At 41.0% G+C, this 21,556-nt stretch overlaps 1 pseudogene; it reads right to left on the bottom strand.

Moving 5' to 3' along the window:
* LOC129858822 (serine-rich coiled-coil domain-containing protein 2-like) overlaps positions 1-7,900 on the bottom strand; it is a 124,008-nt pseudogene extending 116,108 nt beyond the window's left edge.
* Positions 7,901-21,556: the final 13,656 nt, after the last annotated feature.

Here is a 21,556-nt window from a genome sequence, read left to right on the forward strand (position 1 = left end):
AAAAAGTAAGAAATTAAAGTAACAAATAATTAAAGTGCAGCAGTAAAATAATAATAGCGGGGGCACCGGTTAGTTGAGGTAATTGAGGTAATATGTACATGTAGGTAGAGTTACTAAAGTGACTATGCATAGATAACCACAGAGGGTAGCAGCTTCCCTTCTTTAATTTTAGCTTGATATCAGGAATCAGGAGGATAGAACTATTGTCAGATTTGCCAAATGGAGGGTGAGGGAGAGCTTTGTATGCATCTCTGTGTGTGGAGTAAAGGTGGTCTAGAGTTCTTTTCCCTCTGGTTGCACATTTAACATGCTGATAGAAATTAGGTAAAACTGATTTAAGTTTCCCTGCATTAAAGTCCCCGGCCACTAGGAGCGCCGCCTCTGGATGAACATTTTGCTGTTTGCTTATGGCCGAATACAGCTCATTCAGTGTGGTCTTAGTGTCAGCATCGGTCTGTGGTGGTATGTAGACAGCAACGAAAAATACAGATGAAAACTCTCTAGGTAGATAGTGTGGTCTACAGCTTATCATGAGATACTTCCTTAGATATCGTGCACCAGCTGTTGTTTACAAATACACATAGCCCGCCACCCCTTGTCTTAGCAGAGGCTGCTGTTGTATCCTGCCGATAGTGTATAGCCCGCCAGCTGTATGTTATTAATGTCGTCGTTCAGCCACGACTCGGTAAAACATAAGATATTACAGTTTTTAATGTCCCATTGGTAGAATATACGTGCTTTTAGATCGTCCCATTTATTTTCCAGCAATTGTACGTTGCCTAACAGTACGGATAGCAAAGGCAGATTAGCCACTCATCGCCTGATCCTCACAAGGCACCCCGATCTCCTTCCGTGAAATCTCTGTCTCTTTATCCTGCGAGTGACGGGGATGAGGGCCTGTTTGGGGGTCTGCAGTAAATCCCTCCCGTCCGACTCATTAAAGAAAAATGATTCGTCCAATTCAAGGTGAGTAATCGCTGTTCTGATGTCCAGAAGTTATTTTCGGTCATAAGAGATGGTAGCAGCAACATTCTGTACAAAATAAGTTACAAACATTGTGAAAAAAATTGCACGGTTGGTTAAGAGCCAATAAAACGGTAGACATCCACTCTGGCGTCAAACAGTCCCTACCCATGCCCGCGATGTTCAGGCTCTACCCTACCCAGGCCCTACCCTGCCCAAAACCTGAAATCAGAAAAACTTCCTCCGTAAGTAAATCCATTAACTGCTCCTCTCTGTCTGTCACTCACTCCCTGCACGTAGGCAGCTCGCTTTGTATGCACTCTGCTCATGGGTCGTTGATAGTTACAACAGCCACAAAGTAACAAGGCCTGCCTACCCGACCAATTAGATGAGGGAGTGTGATGATGCATATTCAGGTTCGCGGGAAACGCCTCATTTTCAAAATGCCATATCTTGAGATCTTTGAGGACCAAATAACTAAATACACTCAGGAACAACAATTGGTAACTTCACTAAAATTCATAACATTGAGAAAGGAAAGAAAGGAAAAAAGTTTTGGGCAAAATAGAAAGTTGTCTTTTATTTTTTACATGTGTAACCTTTATTTAACTAGGAAAGTCAGTTAAGAACACATTCTTATTTACAATGACGGCCTACTCCGGCCAAACATGGACGAAGCTGGGCCAATTGTGCGCAGCCCTATGGGACTCTGAATCACAGCCGGATGTGATGCAGCCTGGATTCAAACAAGGGACTGCAATGACACCTCTTGCACTGAGATGCAGTGCCTGAGATCGCTGCGCCACTCAGGAGCCCACATAACTAGTAGCTAACTTTTGCTACTATCATCTAAAATGAGCTAACTTGCTTTGGAATTCAATTCCAAGCACATAGGAGTTATTATGTAAGATAGATCAAATTTGTTAGTTTCCCGACAATACTTTCATTGTAACAGTAATACATCATAATCTTGACCTTCAACAGATGCACAGCAGTGGTGGAAAGATACCTTAATAGAAAATGAGTCAAGTAAAAGTGAAAGTCACCCAGTAAAATACAACTTGAGTAAAAGTCTAAAAGGATTTGGTTTTAAATATACTTAAGTATCAAAAGTAAATGCAATTGCTCAAATGTACTTAAGTATCAAAAGTAAAAGTATAAACAAGTTCCAATTATATTTTTTATTTTACCAGGTAAGTTGACTGAGAACACGTTCTCATTTGCAGCAACGACCTGGGGAATAGTTACAGGGGAGAGGAGGGGGATGAATGAGCCAATTGTAAACTGGGGATTATTAGGTGACCATGATGGTTTGAGGGCCAGAATGGGAATTTAGCCAGGACACCAGGGTTAACACCCCTACTCTTACGATAAGTGCCATGGGATCTTTAATGACCTCAGAGAGTCAGGACACCCGTTTAACGTCCCATCCGAAAGACGGTACCCTACACAGGGCAGTGTCCCCAATTACTGCCCTGGGGCATTGGGATATTTTTTAGACCAGAGGAAAGAGTGCCTCCTACTGGCCCTCCAACACCACTTCCAGCAGCATCTGGTCTCCCATCCAGGGACTGAGCAGGACCAACCCTGCTTAGCTTCAGAAGCAAGCCAGGGTGGTATGCTGCTGGCAAATATGCTGCTGGCAAATATTAAGCAAAGCAGATGGCAATATGCTCTTTTTTATTTTGTATTGAGAGATAGCCTGTGGCACACCAACACTCAGACATAATTTACAAGCAAAGCATTTGTGTTTAGTGAGTCCGCCAGATCAGAGGCAGTAGAAATGACCAGGGAAGTTCTCTTGATGTGTGTGAATAGGACCATTTTTCTGTCAAAATGTAACGAGTACTTTTGGGTGTCAGGGAAATATGGAGTAAATAGTACATTATTTTCTTTAGGAACATTGTGAAGTAAAAGTTGGCAAAAATATAAATAGTACACTAAAGTACAGATCCCCAAAAAAACTACTTAGTAGTATTTTAAAGTATTTTTACTTAAGTTGTGGGCACAAAGACGTATGAATAATGCCACCAGGGGAAAGACAGCCTTGTCCCTGCCTGTACTGTTGCCTTTTTGGACCCCTGTGTATGACTTTCTGCCTGACCCTGGACCCAGCTATCTGCATCCTCCTGTGGTCCTTTACAATAAACACCTGCTGTGCCCTGCGCTTGAAACCAGCTCTCTGTCTCCCATCGTGTTCATTACAATCATAAGTAGACATAATTGCAAATGATTAAATCCTTCTAATAGAAGTAAAAAAAAAAATATTTTAGTTACGAACTTTATTGAACTTTAATTAAATGAGTTGACTCTTCACATGGGATGATTTCACTGAACAACAACAGAAAGGGAACATTGAATGATCCCCAATGATCCCTATTGAATGATCCATCGCATCTCCCAAAAAATGTTTTCAACATACATCTGTAAAATGATAGACTAGAAACGAAAGCTTTGGTTGTCTTCCTCTCAGGCTTCCACGTCTTGTCCCTGGACCTACTCAATGTCCACCTCTTGAACATCAGACTCTGAGGCCTCATCTTCACTGTCACTTTCCAACATTGTTGAGGATGGCTTGTTGTCATACTCAAAAAGTCTCATTTGCCCGGATGGCCACCAATTTTTCAACCCTTGTATTGGTCAGCCTGTTGCTTGCTTTGGTGTGTGTGATCCCAAAAAGGACCAGTTGCGCTCTGAGGCAGCTGATGTTGGTGGGAATTGGAGGATGATGGAGGCAACAGGGGAAAGAGCCTCAGATCCACAAAGTCCCTTCCACCAGGTGGCTTATAAGATATGTTGGCCATATTGCATCTCCATCCCAAAGCTCTTGCTTGAAGTGTACTTCGCTAGACTGCCAAGAACTTTGCCCTTATCCAGGCCAAGGTGGCGAGCAACAGCAGTGATGACACCATAGTCCTTGTTGATCTCTGCACCAGACAGGATGCTCTTGCCTGCATACTTGGGGTCCAACATGACCCCTACGGGTGTATGGGCTTCAGGCAGAAGTCTTCGCGCCTTTTTGATGTATTTCAAAACAGCAGTTTACTCTGCTTGGAGCAACAGTGAAGTAGGCAGGGCAGTACGGATTTATTCTCTTACATCTGCAAGCAGAGTCTGAACATCAGACAGGATGGCATTGTCTCCCTCAATCCGTGCAATGGCTACTGCTACAGGTTTCAGGAGTTTCAGGCTGCTTACTACTCTCTCTCAAAATACATCATCCAGGAGGATCCTCTTGATGGGGCTGTCCATGTCAGCAGACTGTGATATTGCCATTTTCTGGAGAGACTCCTTCCCCTTCAGGAGACTGTCAAACATGATGACAACACACCCCCGCCCCCCAATGGGTGTTGCTGGGCAACTTCAATGTGGTGCTCTTATTCTTTGCTGATATAACTTGATGACCCTTCACATACCTAACCATTTTCTTGGCTCGTAGAGTGAGTGTGTCCATTGTTTTCAGTGTCATGATGTCGTTGACGAGCAGATTCAATGCATGAGCAGCACAGCCAATGGGTGTGATGTGAGGGTAGGACTCCTCCACTTTAGACCAAGCAGCCTTCATGTTCGCAGCATTGTCTGTCACCAGTGCAAATACCTTCTGTGGTCCAAGGTCATTGATGACTGCCTTCAGCTCATCTGCAATGTAGAGACCGGTTGTGTCTGTTGTCCCTGGTGTCTGTGCTCTTGTAGAATACTGGTTGAGTGGTGGAGATGATGTAGGTAATTATTCCTTGCCCACGGAAATTCAACCACCCATCAGAGATGATTGCAATACAGTCTGCTTTCTCTATGATTTGCTTGACCTTCACTTGAACTCTGTATCCAGCAAATGAGTAGATAAAGCATGTCTGGTTGGAGGGGTGTATGCTGGGCAAAGAACATTCAAAAATCTCTTCCAATACACATTGCCTGTGAGAATCAGATGTGAACCAGTTGCATACACAGCTCGAGCAAGACATTCATCAGCATTTTCACCTCGAATAGTAGAAGGGACTTTTGTCAGAGATTGCTTGTTGTGAGCACTGAGAGAACTTTATGCACTTGGCCAGATGATTCTGCAATTTGTTGCATTCTTCACATATGATTTGGCACAGTATTTGCAAATATACACAGCTTTTCCTTCTACATTAGCTGCAGTGAAATGTCTCCACACATCAGATAGTGCCCGTGGCATTTTTATGTAAAGATTAGAAAAAAAATTGTAAAAAAACAACAAATACAATTCCAAGTGCTGATTAATAGTTAAGCAGTTAGATTAAACAACTCCTTTGTAAGATAAATGTTTTAACTTCTCTAGGGTATGTCAACAGCCAGTGAAACTGCAGGGCGCCAAATTCAAAACAACAGAAATCCCATAATTTAAATTCCTCAAACATACAAGTATTTCACACCATTTTAAAGATACACTTGTTCTAAGTCCACCCAAAGTGTTTCCGATTTCAAAAAGGTTTTATGACGAAAGCACACCAAACGATTATGTTAGGTATGAGCGAAGTCACAGAAAAAGACAGCCATTTTTCCAGCCAAAGGAAAAAGCAGTAACAAAAAGCAGAAATAGAGATAGAATTAATCACTAACCTTTGATGATCTTCATCGGAAGACACTCATAGGACTTCATGTTACACAATACATGTATGTTTTGTTCGGTAAAGTTCATATTTATATCAAAAAATCTGAGTTTAGGTGGGACGCTACTGTCTCACTTGGCAAAAAGCCTGAGAAAATGCAGAGCGCCAAATTAAAATGATTTACTATGAAAATTACTACAAAATCAAACTTTCATTAAATCACACATGAAAGATACCAAATTAAAGCTACACTGGTTGAGAATCCAGCCAATATGTCAGAATTCAAATAGGCTTTTCAGCGAAAGTATACGATGCTATTATCTGAGGATAGCACCATTGTAAACAAAGAGATAAGCATATTTCAACCCTGCAGGCACGACACAAAACGCAGAAATAAAAATATAATTCATGCCTTACCTTTGATGAGCTTCTGTTGTTGGCACTCCAATATGTCCCATAAACATCACAAATGGTCCTTTTGTTCGATTAATTCCGTCGATATATATCCAAAATGTCCATTTATTTGGGGCGTTTGATCCAGAAAAACACCGCTTCCAAATTGCTCAAACGTGACTACAATATCGCAAAGGTTACCTGTAAACTGGGGCATATCTCTAAGGTTACCTGTAAACTGGGCCAATAACCAAAAGGTTGCTGGATCGAATCCTGGGTTGACAAGGTACAAATCTGTCATTCTGCTGGTGAACAAGGGAGTTAAGAAGGAAAGATATTCCACAATTGGTTAAAGTAGCCACACCTGTTAATTGAAATGCATTCCAGGTGACTATCTCATGAAGCTGGTTGAGAGAATGCCAAGAGTGTGCAAAGGTGTCATCAAGGCAAAGGGTGGCTACTATGAAGAATATTAAATTTAAAATATATTTTGATTCACATTTTTTGGTTACTACATGATTCAATGTGTGTTACTTCATAGTTTAATGGCTTCACTATTATTCTACAATGTAGAAAATAGTAAAAAAATAAAGAAAAACCCTTGAATTGGTGTGTCCAAACTTTTGACTAATGCTGTACATCCGTCATGTTTTAGACCAGTTCATAGGACTATCTCTTCTGCATCCGTAGTTATAAATTATGTTTAACTGTATGGATAAAAGGCAACATTGTGCTGCCCTCTTCACTGACCTGTCAAATGCTTTCAATACTGTTGATCACTCACTGCTAATTCTGAGTCTTTTCTCAATTGGCCTAGACCAGGCTGCATGTAACTGGTTTAAAAATGACTTGACAGATAGAACTCAATGTTTATCTACTGATGGGGTTAAATCATGTTTCCTGGATATTACAAAAGGTGTCCCACAGGGGTCACTTCTGGGTTCTGTACTTTTTACAGTTTACATTAACAATATGAGTATAATATAAGTACTTGTCTGTAATTTTTTTTAAATCTGCACTTGCATACCGATGATACTGTTGTGTATGCTCTTGCCCCCAATGTTGACCAGGCTCTATTTGAACTAGTCTGCCTTCATTGTATTACATTAAAAACATTATTGACCTGAAATTAGTACTAAATGTTCTATATAGTGCATAAAAATAAGCATGATGATTTAAGCATATATACTTGGGATGGTCTTTATATTGATTGTGTCCGTGCTTTCAAATATCTGGGCATCTGGATAGATGAAATGCGGTCTTTTAAAAAGCATATAGATGAGTTAGTTAAGAAGCTGAGAATAAAAATGGGCTTCTTCGATAGAAATAGGTTCCGCCTCTCTCTAAAAAGTAAAAAGCAGATTATTCAGTAAACGTTCCTGTCGGTCCTAGATTATGGCAACATCATCTATATGAACTCAGCTGCCACTTCATGAAAGCAGTTAGATGCACTTTATTATGGGCAACAATTTTTGTACTCATCACTGCATTCTCTAACTTCTTTGATGTCACAAAGGTTGATACATTGCTATTTTCAATTATAAATCCCTTTTACAAAAAGTCCCACTGTACCTAACATCATTACTAACCTTTACACATGAGTTAACACACCCAGTCTCAGGGATGGTTAACTCTGGAAATTCCTTTGGTCTCTACGGAGTTAAGTGAATCAGTTCTTCCACGTTATCTGTGGAACAATTTTCTAAATGTTCTTAAATTTGATGTTCTGGTGCCTCTAGGGAAATTCAGAAAGCTGATTGAGGACGTTATTACTGATTAATTATAATTTTTATGCTTGTGTATTTATATTTTGATGTGTGTATTTATGTCAACAATTTAACTGAGTTACAGTTCATTTAAGGTGTTCTGTTTTAGTTGTAATACTTACCTATATTACTTACCATGAATTTGGCTCCCCTAGTGTTGATCTGGAGTTGATCTGTTTCATTTGTCTGCTTAGAATCTTCATCCATCCTTTACGTTGTATGCCTTAGAAAGCATTGTCAGTGAGTATTTTCATTCCTTTTGCATATATCTTTCCTTTCAGAGCATTATTTGTAGAATTTGGATGTGCATGTTAACTTTGTGGAATAGATGGACAGCACTAGCTTAATTGCTACAGTATATTAGACTAACTTTTGCTTGTTGTCAGTGTGAGCAAAATATCAGGTTACGTTTATGTCTAGTTTGTATTTTAGGACAGATTACATTGTCTTATGCAAACATTATTGTCTTAGTGTTTCAGTTTCACGCTGTTTCAACTCAATACATCTTGTGATTTATGGCGGTCATGCTTTCAGGATTATTGATGGGCATTTATCTTGCTGTCAAAATATGCACAGTAACGCATACGGAGGACAGTACAGTGAAATGACAGCTCTCTAGCGGACAGGACCACAAGTTGGTTCAAGCAACAGACACTGCTAACCCGTCACAACGCCAAGAGAGGCCTACGACAATTACGGCAGTGTACAGACAACCTCCAACACACTATGGCCGAGGAGCAGGCTTCCACCTTCAAGACCAGGTCTCGTGCCTCAGCCTCATCCTACCATTCAAGCAGCTCACCTACAGGAGCCGCAGTAGCCATAGCAAGGGCAAAAGCAGAAGCTGCAAAAGCTCACCTCTTCCTTGTGGAGAAAGAAAGGAGAATGAAAATAGAAAAAGCACAGTTAGAAGCATCTATGGATGAGCTGAAAGTAAACTGCCCAGAGTAAACTGCCTGCTACTCAGGCCCAGAAGCTAAGATATGCATATTATTAGTAGATGTGGATAGAAAACACTCTGACGTTTCTAAAACTGTTTGAATGATGTCTGCGAGTATAACATAACTCATATGGCAGGCAAAAACCTGAGAAAAAATCCAACCAGGAAGTGGGAAATCTGAGGTTTGTAGGTTTTCAAGTCTTTGCCTATCCAATATACAGTGTAAAATTTGGTCCAATTGCACTTCCTACGGCTTCCACTAGATGTCAACAGTCTTTAGAACCTTGCTTCAGGCTTCTACTGTGAAGGGGGAGCGAATAAGAGCTGTTTGACTAAGAGGTCTGGTAGAATACCATGAACTAAGTCATGTGCGTGGCCTTGAGAGTGAGCTGAGTTCCTTTTAATTTCTAACGACAAAGGAATTGTCCGGTTGGAATATTATTGAAGATTTATGATAAAAACATACTAAAGATAGATTCTATACGTTGTTTGACATGTTTCTACGAACTGTAATGGAAATTTTTGACTTTTCGTCTGGACTAAGTGCCTGCGCCTCTTGAATTTGGATTTGTGAACTAAACATGCAAACAAAAAGGAGGTATTTGGACATAGATGATGGACTTTATGGAACAAAACAAACATTTATTGTGGAACTGGGATTCCTGGGAGTTCATTCCAATGAAGATCATCAAAGGTAAGCTAATATTTATAATGCTATTTCTGACTTCTGTTGACTCCACAACATGGCAGGTATCTGTATGGCTTGTTTTGGTGCCTGCGTGCTGTACTCAGATTATTGCATGGTGTGCTTTTTCCGTAAAGCTTTTTTGAAATCTGACATAGCAGTTGCATTAAGGATAAGTATATCTTTAAGACCTGCGCTGGAGTGATGGACACAGTAGGAAGAAGAGCCAATGTCTACCAGGTAGAATCAATGGATGGGCAAGTCAGTCTTCCACTGCCAACTCTCATCGAGTGTAATGACATCCCGAACAACCGATCTGAGATCCCAACTCCAGAGACAGCGCTCCACTATGCTCACCTGAAACGCCTTGCTCACCTCATCCCAGAAATCAAACCGAAGGCTCCCATCATGCTCCTTCTTGGAAGAGACATTATCAGTCCATAAGGTGCGCAAGCAAGTTAATGGGCCCCATGACTCACCATACGCCCAGAAGCTTGACCTCAGATTTGTCATAATAGGCCATGTCTGCATGGGGAGCATTCACAAGTCTCTCTCAGTGAGTACCTTTTACACAAACACTTTGGAGAAAGGATGCCCTACTCTCTTCAAGCCATGTCCAACCTCTTCTTGGTGAAAGAAAGATTCCGGAAGGCCCAAGCTCCAGATCAACCTGCATTATGCTGCTACAAAAGTCTTCCTTGCGACAAAGAGGAAGTTCACTTGGGCTGCAATGTGTTCCAGCAAACTAGAGACGACAATAAAGTGGACTTCTCCATCGAAGACAGCTCATTTCTGAAAATCATGAAGGAAGGGATCAGGAAGGACGACAGCAACAGCTGGGTGGCACCATTACCATTCAAGTCATCAAGACTTCGTCTCCCTGACAATAGACCTTTAGTGCTGAAACTCTTCTCCTCCCTCAGATGCACCTTCCTTAGGAAGCCCGAGATGAAAGACCACTTTTTCCCTTTCATGGAAAAGATTTCTGAGAATGGTCATGCTGAAGAGGCTCCGCCCCTGAAAGAAGAAGAAGAATGGTGGTACCTACCTACATTTGGTGTCTATCAAAGAAGCCTGGTCAAATCTGTGTGGTTTTTGACTCTAGTGCCCAATAAGATAGAGTGTTCCTCAATGACGTTCTCATGACTGGGCCCGATCTCAACAACACACTCCTTGGGGTGCTTACTCGTTTCCGTAAGGAATCTGTCGCTGTGACAGCAGATATGAAAGTCCATGTCTTCGGCAACAGTCCCTCTCCAGCAGTGGCCATCTACGGCCTCAGACAGTCTGTTCAACAAGGAGAACCAGACTACGATCCTGATGTCAGACAGTTTGTGGAACGTGACTTCTATGTCGATGATGGCTTAAAGTCATTTCCTACAGTCCAAGATGCAGTCACGCTGCTCAAGAGAAAACAAGAGATTCTCGCCAACTCAAATCTGAGGTTACACAAGATTGCCTCGAACAAGAAGGAGGTAATGGAAGCATTTCCATCTCAAGTTCACGCAAACGACATCAAAGATCTCGTCATAGGGTCAGACACTCTGCCTATGCAGCACAGCTTGGGTCTCAACTGGGACCTCAGGACCAACACTTTCACCTTCAAGGTAGCCGAAGATGAGAAGCCCTTCACACGCCGAGGAGTGCTATCAACAGTCTGTACAACCCACTGAGATTTGCGGCCCTTGTCACCATTCAAGACAATTCTATTTGCAGGTAGCTCACAATGGCCAACAGCGAATGACACTCCCCCTGCCTCCAGAAATGGTGGAGCCATGGGTTGCATGGAGAGAGTCTTTGAAAGAGCTATGTAACCTCCATATCCCTAGGGCCTACACTAAGGTCTCACCTTCAGAAGCGAGATGAAGAGAACTATGCATATTCTCAGATGCCTCCACGAAGGCAATGGGTAAAGCAAAACTGATGCCATGCCCAGAACACACGATTCCAAGGTTGGAACTCTGCGCAGCAGTCTTGGCAATTGAGTTGGCCGAGCTCATCACCTCAGAAATAGACATTGAGCTTGATGATACAACCTTCCACACAGACAGCAAGGTGGTGTTAGGCTACATCTACAATGAGACCCGTCATTTATACGTCTATGTCAGCAATCGAGTCCATCGGACAAGGAGATCCACTCGTCCAGAACATTGGTGCTATGTACCTACCGATCATAACCCTGCAGATTATGCGATGAGATTCATCCCTGCAGGTCACCTCTCAGACACAACCTGGCTCTCTGGCCCAGCGTTTCTGACATGCCAGTCGCTCAGTCTTGAAAGGGACACTTTTGAGCTCCTCAGATGCTGACGTTCGCCCCCAAGTGTCCACACTGAAGGAAACAACTTCACACAAGCAGCTTGGATCCTAATGCTTTTCAAGATTCTCCACGTGGAAGTCGCTGACTCGTGCAATCACTCACCTCGTCCACATCGCTTGTCTCTTCAACAACACTACAGCGGCAAAAAACAGCAACTGTAAGGGCTGGCACTACTGTCAGACAGCATGCACCAGACAGATTTTATGCACAGTAAGGCATATGGGGGACAGTACATAAGGAAATCAGTCAATTTAAATAAATAAATTAGGCCCAAATCTATGGATTTCACATGAATGTGGTGCAGCAATGGGGACCCAGGCCCAGCAAATTGGGCTTTACTACAGACTGAAAAAGTCCTCAGTTTCCTCAGCTGTCTGGGTAGCTGGTCTCAGTCAATCCCGCAGGTGAAGAAGCCAGATGTGGAGGTCCTGGTCTGGTGAGGTTACACGTGGTCTGTGGTTGTGAGGCAGGTTGGAGGTACTGCCAAATTCTCTAAAACGACGTTAGAGGCAGCTTATGGCAGAGAAATTAACATTCAATGATCTAGCAACAGCTCTGGTGGACATTCCTGCAGTCAACATGCCAATTGCACTTATTGATATGCCACACCTGTCAAGTGGATGGAGAAATGCTAACTAACAGGGATGTAAACAAATTTGTGCAAAACAAATTAGAAAAATAAGCTTTTTGTGCATCTGGGATCATTCATTTCTGCTCATGAAACATGGGACCAACACTTTACATATTGTGTTAATATTTTTGTTCAGTATAATTCAGAGCTCATCTGTAAAAGAGACCTTGGTCTTAGTATGACTCCCTGATAAAATGAAGGTTAAATAAAAATAATGCAGTTGGATTCAATACACACCTTAAAGCTCCCTTGTCCACGATGTGTTTAAAATAGTAGGGCTAGTATTTTAATAGCTCTATCTCCTGACGGATTCAACCCCTGTGACTGCAACACAGGGTGAACTTCCTCTATACACTAAATATTAGGAACACCATCCTAATATTGAGTTGTACCCCATTTTTCTCTCAGACTAGCATCAATTCGTCGGACATGGACGACAAGGTGTTGAAAGCGTTCCACGTGATGCTGGCCCATGTTGACTCCAATGCTTCCCACAGTTGTGTCAAGTTGGCTGGATGTCATTTGGGTGTTGGACCATTCTTGATTCACACGGGAAACTGTTGAGCATGAAAAACCAAGCAGCGTTGCAGTTCTTGACACATTCAAACCGGTGCGCTGGCACCTACTACTATACCCTGATCAAAGGCACTTAAATATTTTGTCTTTCCCATTCACCCTCTTGTCTCAAGGCTTAAAAATTATTGAAGTGGATTTACAGGTGACATCGATAAGGTATTATAGCTTTCACCTGGTCAGTCTGTCAAGGAAAGAGCAGCAATATTTATATATCCTGCTCCTTATCTATAGACGCGTTGTCCTTATCTGATAACATGCAGGCGGATGTTCCACTTAAGTTAGAGGCTAGAAGAACCGACTATGCAAATGGTGTGTTTGAATGTAATTTCCATGTCTATAGCCAGGAGGAAAGAGGGGCATGCTGTTGGGCTGTGAACAGGACAGCACTGGATTCAAATGTCACTGTCTCATAAAGAAGTGATATCAAAGTGTTATCAAGACCATATTGTTAGTGTTAGGTTAGATCCCATCTGATAGAGTGTTTGGCATATCCTAAGCAAACTCTTTGAGGATATCAGCAGTTTATAGTAGGTGGAATTGTTATGGTGGTGTTTGGAATTGAAATGACTGAGCAGTTTAGAGTGCACAAAACCAAAGCCAGCTTACTAAAGCTCTTGCAGAATAATTCTGCCATATAGGACATGGTTCACAGACACACAAAATATATTTTTTAAAACACCAGTTTAGAGTGCAGCAGTCCATAAGCAGAATAGAACACATGTTTTGGAATATTGTTATTCTGTACAAGTTTCCTTTTAAATCTGTCAATTAGGCAAATATTGTGGAGTAACTACAATGTTGCTGATCCATCCACAGTTGTCTCCTATAACCATTAACTTCTCTAGGGTAGGGGGCAGCATTTTCACATTTGTATGAAAAGCATACCCAAATTCAACTGGCAGCTACTCATCGCCAGAAGATAAGATATGCATATCGTTAGTAGATTTGGATAGAAAACACTCTGAAGTTTTTAAAACTGTTTGAATCATGTCTGTGAGTATAACAGAACTTATTTAGCAGGCGAAACTCCGAGGACAAACCATTCAGATTTTCTTTTTTTAGGTCACTCTTTTCAATGAGGTTTCATTGGGAAACCAGATTTCTAAGCGACCTGCTTGCAGTTCCTACGGCTTCCACTGGATGTCAACAGTCCTGAGAAATTGGTTGAGGTTATTCCTTTGTGTAATGAAGAAGTACGGCCATCTTGAATGAGAGTCACTCGACGTGTCCTTTTTGTTAGATGCGCGAGACCAGAAAGCATGCTACACATTGTTTTCCTCCGGTATTGAACACAGATCATCCCCGTCTTCAATTTTATCGATTACTAACGTTAAAAAATACCTAAAGTTGTATTACAAAAGTAGTTTGAAATTGTTTGGCAAAGTTTACAGGTAACCTTTGAGATATTTTGTCGTAACGTTTGAGCAAGTTGGAACCTGTGTTTTTGTGGATCAAACGCGCCAAATAAATTGACATTTTGGATATATATCGACGGAATTAATCGAACAAAAGGACCATTTGTGATGTTTATGGGACATATTGGAGTGCCACAACAGAAGCTCGTCAAAGGTAAGGCATGAATTATATTTTTATTTCTGCGTTTTGTGTCGCGCCTGCAGGGTTGAAATATGCGTATCTCTCTTTATATACAATGGTGCTATCCTCAGATAATAGCATCGTATGCTTTCGCTGAAAAGCCTAATTGAATTATGACATGTTGGCTGGATTCACAACCAGTGTAGCTTTAATTTGGTATCTTTCATGTGTGATTTAATGAAAGTTTTATTTTATAGTCATTTGCATAGTAATTAATTTTAATTTGGCGTTCTGCATTTTCTCAGGCTTTTTGCCAAGTGAGACAGTAGCGTCCCGTCTAAACTCAGATTTTTTTAAATATAAATATGAACTTTACAGAACAAAACATACATGTATTGTGTAACATGAAGTCCTATGAGTGTCATCTGATGAAGATCATCAAAGGTTAGTGATTAATTCTATCACTATTTCTGCTTTTTGTTATTGCTCTCTTTGGCTGGAAAAATGGCTGTCTTTTTCTGTGACTTGGCTCATAGCTAACATAATCGTTTGGTGTGCTTTCGTCGTAAAACCTTTTTGAAATCGGACACTGGCTGGATTTACAACAAGTGTATCTTCAAAATGGTGTAAAATACTTGTATGTTTGAGGAATTAAAATTATGGGATTTCTGTTGTTTTGAATTTGGCGCCCTGCAGTTTCACTGGCTATTGACAAGGTGGTACGCTACCGTCCCACATACCCTAGAGAAGTTAAACTCTGTAAGTGTCTACTATTTTTTTTACCTAGGTTCCTTTGCAAGGCATTGGAAAACCTCCTTGGTGTTTGTGGTTGAATCTGAATGTGTGTTTAATTCACTGCTTGTCTGAGAGACCTTATTGAAAATTGTATGTGTGGGGTACAGTGATGAGGTAGTCATTCAAAAATCATGCTAAACACTATTATTGCACATGCACGTTATTATGTGACTTGTTAAGCACATTTTTACTCCTGAACTTTTTTTGCTTGCCATAACAAATGGGTTGAATACTTATTGACTCAAGACCTTTCAGCTTTTCATTTTTTATTAATTTGTAAAAATTCCAGACAAGAATCACATAATTCTACTTTCACATTATGGGGTATTGTGTGTAGGCCAGTGACAACAAATCTCAATTTAATACATTTTAAATGTAGGTTGTAACACAACAAAATGTGGAAAAAGTCAAGGGGTATGAATACTTTCTGAAGGCACTGTATGCTGCTTGTCATCCAAACACATTAGAGCCAAGATGGCAGCCAGCCCACATGCCAGGAAAAATTTGACTTGAGGTGGGACACGTCATTCCACGTATTCTGAGGATAGACACAGGGCATCAGTGTAAATATCATACATTCCCATTCACACAACACACTGTGTAAATATCATACATTCCCATTCACACAACACACCTGTCTGCCAGTATTAGTAACCCCTGCACATTATTAATCTAGGTAACAAATACAATGAGGCTCTTAAAACTTCTTATGGCTGAAAACCCGTTAACGGGATCGATATGACAACAGCCAGTGAAAGTGCAGGCTTTGGCTAGGCCACTCCAGGACCTTGAGATGCTTCTTATGCAAATCCTTAGTTGCCCTGGCTGTGTGTTTCGGGTTGTTGTCATGACCTCTACATTCTTTGTAAGTAGGAAAACCTGCAAAATTGGCAGTGTTTCAAATAATTATTCTCCCCACTGTATATGTCTTGTTCGATTAAGTTCATATTTATATCCAAAAACCTCAGTTTACATTGGCGCCATGTTCAGAAATGCCTCCAAAATATCCGGAGAAATTGCAGAGAGCCACGTCAAATAACAGAAATACTCATCATAAACTTCTTTTTTTTTTACCCCCTTTTTCTCCCCAATTTCGTGGTATCCAATTGTTAGTAGTTACTATCTTGTCTCATCGCTACAACTCCCGTACGGGCTCGGGAGAGACGAAGGTCGAAAGCCATGCGTCATCCGAAACACAACCCAACCAATCCGCACTGCTTCTTAACACAGCGCGCCTCCAACCCGGAAGCCAGCCGCACCAATGTGTCGGTGACCTTGGTTAGCGTGCACTGCGACCGGCCCGCCACAGGAGTCGCTGGTGCACGATGAGACAAGGACAGACACCCAATGAGAGAGACCCTGATACTACAGGTTGGGGGGGGTCCTACATGGGCCTCAGTGGAGACAGTCAGATGTTGTGGGGTAGTGTGGTCGTAAACACAACATAGCCAACGCAGCAGCAGGATGGGGCCTACACAAACAGGTGCCAGGGGAACACACACAGAGATATGTGGAAGTGGAAGAGAAAACATCCACCAGAGCATCAACATATGTCCAGCTCACTAGTAGATATGGGGTGATGATACAGGGAGCTTAGCACTGTCTGGGTTATCTATTTCACTTGGCAGACAGTGTCAAGTGTCAATCGAGAATAACAGGTCTTGGTAGATTGTGTATCGGGATCATGTGTATTAGGTGCTCTCTTGTACAAATGTGAACCAAAATTCAAGACACTTATAACCCTATAATAGTGAAACTCACACTATAAACTTATTCAAAATCTTGAATGAAATACTCATATTTATCCATTAATGAACTGACAGATTACATAAATCCCACGGTTCTTTTAATAGCACTATTACATTAATATCTAAGCACAACATAAACATTCATGGTAATGTAACTTTTGCAGGAGATGTTTTGAGTCACACCCCCAGGGTTATAACGTCGCATAAAACATGGTGCGTCTTCTACGTGGCTGGAGGTGTAGGGAGAGAGTGCGATTTTACTATTGGCCATAGGATGCTCGGTTGACGGATGAGAGCATACTAGGTCGACATGAGTTGTGAATCATGGCTAGACCCAGCACACTGTCTGAATAGATTATATTAGATGGGTTAATAGTCAAATGCGCAGGGTCGCAGATGTAATTGCAGGGCACAGTTAAATTCTTAAGCTCTGAGCTCTATCAGTGCAAGTCAAAAATAGTGACTAAACACAACAGTCAAGAGAGACAGGAGAACAACCATATGAGCCATTGCATTGACTCAAGTTTTGATACTATGGACATTTTAGAAAATATCATGTCTTTGAGTAAATGGCAAATGTAACCTCATTGACAAGTTGCCCATGTATTGTACTTTAAGTGATTTACTCTTCTACAGAAGGTCTTAACCTGTCTAGGACTAGGGTGCCGCTAGCGGCACACCCCCCCCCACCCCCACTGAAAAGGCAGAGCCGCGAAATTCAAAAAAAAAATATTTTTTAAATATTTAACTTTCACACATTAAAGTCCAATACAGCTAATGAAAGACACAGATCTTGTGAATCCAGCCAACATGTCCGATTTTTAAAATGTTTTACAGGGAAGACACAATATGTAAAGATGTAAATCTATTACCTAAAAACACATTAGCATAATCCGCCATCTTTTATTTGTCCACCAACACCAGTAGCTATCACCAATTCGGATAAACTAAGATATTTATAGCCCCTAACCAAGAAAAAAACTCATCAGATGACAGTCTGATAACATATTTATGGTATGGGATAGGTTTTGTTAGAAAAATTTGCATATTTCAGGTAGATGGCATAGTTTACAATTGCACCCACCGTCACAAATGGACTAGAACATTACAATGAGCAACGTGTTTACCTAACTACTAATCATCAAACATTTCGTAAAAATACACAGCATACACTAATCGAAAGACACAGATCCTGTGAATACAGACAATATTTCAGATTTTCTAAGTGTCTTACAGCGAAAACACAATAAATCGTTATATTAGCATAGCACATGTGCAAACATTACCCCAGCATTGATTCTAGCCAAAGAGAGTGATAACGTAAACATCGCCAAAATATATTATTTTTTTCACTAACCTTCTCAGAATTCTTCAGATGACACCCCTGTAACATCACATTACAACATACATATACAGTTTGTTCGAAAATGTGCATATTTAGCCACCAAAATCATGGTTAGACAATGGGAAATGTAGCCCAGCTGGTGAGAAAATGTCCGTGCGCCATATTAGACAGTGATCTACTCGTATACATAAATACTCATAAACGTGACTAAAAAATATAGGGTGGACAGCGATTGATAGACAATTTAATTCTTAATACAATCGCGGAATTACATTTTTTAAATTATCCTTACTTTTCAATACAGTTTGCGCCAAGCGAAGCTACGTCAAAAAAAATGGCGTCCTAAGCCACTAACATTTTTCGACAGAAACACGATTTATTATAATAAAAATGTCCTACTTTGAGCTGTTCTTCCATCAGTATCTTGGGCAAAGGATCCTTTCTTGGGTCTAATCGTCTTTTGGTGGAAAGCTGTCCTCTTGCCATGTGGAAATGCCAACTGCGTTCGGGATGAACTGGAAGCGTGCCCAGAGATTCACAGTGTCTCAGAAATAAATGTCCCCAAAATCGCACTAAACGGATATAAATTGCTATAAAACGCTTTATTACCATAAATAGTGACAACAGCGCCCCCAGCCTTAACAGGTTTTAAGGGCTAACCTTTAATAATGACTTACTGACATGTTATTGTTTTTACCATGTTAATATTATGTCTATATACAATATCTCCTCTTTCCATATGACAGGAGACATGTGCAGAATACCATGGATAAAGAAAATTACAACAATGTAAACAGATTCATTTGAGGTACAATATGGTAGGATTTTGAATTAGCATGGTGATTTGAAAAAGTGTGATATTGACTCTTACCTGGAAGGGCAGAGTTAAATGTTTACTGGGTCCACGTTCCAAAGAAGATAATTGTCAGATGAAAACTGTGGCTACTGTCCTGAAGTTTAAGTAACCCTCTTGTTATCATCAAAGTTTGTTTCTCTATATAAGAACAGTTTTCTTTAGAATGTGAACAAAAAGTGGATATAGTAACAAAATTGGCAGAGGATTTAAACCACCTTTTCTCAAAGCCTACTAACCTATTCATGTTGTTAATTATATTGACGTTGAAATGTGGTTCCAATTCAACTATTGCAATAGGCCTAATGTAAAGAACCGTTTAAATATCCCCAGGTTGCAGTGTGGCGAAGATAAACGCAAGCTACAGCGGAGTATTACGCGCTGTCAACACCGATAGGCTACAATGTAAAGATAAAGTCAAATGATGTTCGGAAGCACCAGTCCAGTCATGCAGAGAAACAATGTATCCACGTGGACGTGCAGTGAAGAAACTGAAATTTCCACCAGAAAACAAACTTTTTCGATGAAAATGAAACCCTACGTTACAGTTCGGCGGAATTCCTTCTGTAGTCTACTTTCCCAGAGGAGATGCATGATTTTTTATCATTTCAAAAACCACCTGGAATTCAATGGCTTGGCGACACCTCTAATCTCAACGTGTACGATAATAAGTGGTGCAAATTGTTTGTTTCATAAAACGACCGTTTGAACGGTGCGAACTTAGCAGAAGTACAAGGCGTTGGAAATGTTGTAGGCCTATCTCTATATTCATTTAAATAACTAGGCTACCTGTTTTTCAGCCCTCACCCAGCTTCGACCTCAAGCATTCTGTAGTCTACTGTAGCGCTGTTGACACTCACGTCAGCTGTCATACTTTCCTCCCGCCCTCAGCAAATGTGCCCGCGCTCACTGGTTTCAGGTTTTGTGCACATTTTGGGATATAGGCTGCTACAGTATAGATAGCAGGCTTATGCTACCATAATGTGTTATCAGAGAGTAAGGTGTATATAAGATTAGCAAAAAATACATGTAATCATGTAAATAAGGGATTGGAGAATTTCTCTCACTCACACACTCACACACCCACTCTCTCACACAAACTCTGAACGGTTTTCAGAGGGATGACAGTACATGTTTTCTTTCCACTTCAGTTAGCTCTCAAATCCCCTTTGACGATCATGCGTTTGAAGCGAAGTATCAGAAGGTCATGACATTTTAATCTAGTGAGAAATCTGAGAACATTTAATTCAGAAAGAAAATAGAGAAATTAGGTTAGCTAACTCAAAGTTTGGAATAATAATTAAGGTTCTGCTGTTGGACCATGTACTGTATACAGTACCATCAACAAACTCATTCCCCCATATATAATAGTCATGCATCATAATGGCCACTAGATGGCAGTGTTAAGCTTCTCTTGACATTGATACCCTAGCTCCCTCAAACTCAACTCTGGACCTTGAAGCCAGTTCCACTGCATTTTTTAACTGTTCCCCTCTAATCAGGGACTGATTTAGCCCTGGGACACCAGCTGTGTGCTATTACTTATTAGGTAAGACAGAAAACCAGCAGGCTTCGGACCTCGTAGGGTAAGAATTGAATACCCCTGCGGCCTACTCAGTAAGTCATTCCCCACATTTTTTACGTTTTAGTAATTTATAGTGCAATCATCTGAAGATAGCTAGGTGGGACAACCACATATCACAGTCATAGTAAGTACAGCAAAGTCAGCAAAGTCAGTGCTAGTAGAGGGGAAAAGAGTCAAGTGTGAGTGTTAGTTCACAAAATACTTTTTTATGTGTTGGGGGTATGAGAGGGGGGAGATTATTTAAGATACTCTTAGAGGGGTATGGTTTCAGATGTAGATGTTTTCGGAAGATAGGCTCTGCTGTGAGGGAAGCTGGTTCCACCATTAAGGTGCCAGAGAAGAGCTTGGACTGGGCTAAGCGGGACCTTCCCTCCCTACATCAGTATCTTCAGCCCTGACAAACTGTGTAAAGTTTGTTCCTTTATGAGGATTGATGAAGATAAATGTATGTTCATACCGATGAGGTTCTCTGAAAATGGAGGATAGTAATTGCTATGGGCTTCATTCTTTCACAACACTGAACATACAAAAGTTGCTATTATCCCCATTCACCTCTGCGGTGTATTTGAGGTGTGCACGATGACAGGTTTGTAAGGAAGGGAAACTGGTTCTCATTGAGGTTGGCACTCGTTCACAGACATATTTACAGGCCCAGAGAACACATGGGCTCAGCCAATAAATATCTCTCTCTCTGTCTCTCTGTCTCTCTGTCTCTCTGTCTCTCTGTCTCTCTGTCTCTCTGTCTCTCTGTCTCTCTGTCTCTCTGTCTCTCTGTCTCTCTGTCTCTCTGTCTCTCTGTCTCTCTGTCTCTCTGTCTCTCTGTCTCTCTGTCTCTTTGTCTCTTGCTCT

This window comes from Salvelinus fontinalis, chromosome 1 (assembly GCF_029448725.1).
Source record: "Salvelinus fontinalis isolate EN_2023a chromosome 1, ASM2944872v1, whole genome shotgun sequence".
NCBI lineage: Eukaryota > Metazoa > Chordata > Actinopteri > Salmoniformes > Salmonidae > Salvelinus > Salvelinus fontinalis.